General features: G+C 36.0%; 1 non-coding gene across 1 annotated transcript; it reads left to right on the top strand.

Moving 5' to 3' along the window:
* Positions 1 to 619: 619 nt before the first annotated feature.
* LOC122752168 lies at positions 620 to 723 on the top strand. Its single transcript, XR_006355962.1, has one exon. It is a non-coding gene; the product is annotated as a U6 spliceosomal RNA (small nuclear RNA).
* Positions 724 to 1,510: the final 787 nt, after the last annotated feature.

The raw sequence follows: 1,510 nt of genomic DNA, 5'->3' as shown, positions 1-1,510 counted from the left end.
TGTTTGGTGAAGAGGACAGGGAAAAAAGAAATTCCTGTGTTTCAAATCAACTAGTTAAATCAGTACAAGCTCACAACATCCTGCCAAATGGCTTTCATTTGTTTTCTGGACTGTCTTAAGAGCTCTAATATTGATTTATTTCAGCAGAGAGGATATCAGCAGGAATGACTGTGGCATTAAAAATGCTTCTGTAGACTTCTGGTGTACAGTGGCCTCTCTTCTGGGGAGCTTCAATTCTTAAGACTTCATAGTAATTTCCAACTCAGACTTTTGGAGTGGTCAATAGAAAAATGACTGAGAATGTCCTTCTAAAGGTAGAATTGAGAGACCACTTGTGGTTTAGTTTGGGTGGCAGATCAATCCCAATTGAGATATAGCCATCAAGAATTAAAAATACACTCTTCTTTATTTCTCCCAGCTATTCCACCATCTTGGTTCTGCCCTAGCAGCTCTCTTCTAAAGATACACCTCTTCCCCTTGAGGACTCCATCTTCCAGGAATACCTCTAGAGAAGAACACTTTTAATTTAAATTATATTAAGACAACATCATTTGAGATACCTCATTGTTAGAGAAAGATATGTAGAATACCTTAGAATATCTTAGCCATTTGACAGATAACCTTCCCATAAGCACATATACTAAAACTGGAATGATACAGAGAAGATTAGCATGGCCCCTGCACAAGGATGACATGCAAATTCGTGAAGCGTTCCATATTTGTAATGTTATATATCAGATCACCTGCTGTTTAGGGGAGGGGGACAGGGAGGGGAGGGAGGGAGAAAAAATTTGAAATTGGAAATCTTAACTAAGTATAAAACACAATCTTAAAAGCATGAAAACCTCTATGAAAATAAACCCATACTGTTAATTTTAAAATGTAGATGTAATAGCATAGAAATCCTATGTAACCTCTGAACTGACATTATTTCTCTGAGTGAATTTAGAACACTTTTGATTCCAATATCTAAAAACCTTGCCAATACTCATATTAATATCTTGCTGCTTACTTCTACATTTCTGTAAAATATGTCTTCTTGAAATATGATGATTGTCATTTTTATTCAGCTTAAGTTTGTCTTCTTTAACCCCTCTATTTTCTCTTTCGGTCCTTTCATAACATAAATGCTTTATAAGGTTACTAATTAAAGACAAAAGCAGGTTAACAAAATTATGAACAAAATGAGTATATCTGGGACTTAAAGGGTTTTCCAAGGTTGGTTTCAGAGAACCACAGCATGCCAAGTAAGAATCACAGCCAGTCTGGGGAAGGGCTGAGCCTGACTGTTCTGGTAACCGAGTAGAAGCTGCAAATGCAAGTAGAGAAAGCTGTGCATGCTTAGATCCCATTTTTCCCCTCCACCTTGCATTGCAACAGCACTTAATTAATACTGAAGGCAAGTAGGTATTTTCAAAAATCTAATTTGCTTCTTACTAACTGTTAATTGAAGAAAAGTTATTTTAGAAAAGAATTGGTGATTTCTCCAATTATTTTAATCCTGTTGCTT

Source organism: Dromiciops gliroides, chromosome 3 (assembly GCF_019393635.1).
Source record: "Dromiciops gliroides isolate mDroGli1 chromosome 3, mDroGli1.pri, whole genome shotgun sequence".
NCBI lineage: Eukaryota > Metazoa > Chordata > Mammalia > Microbiotheria > Microbiotheriidae > Dromiciops > Dromiciops gliroides.
The sequence above is the reverse complement of the archived record's forward strand: the minus strand, read 5'-3'. Positions and strand labels throughout refer to the sequence as shown.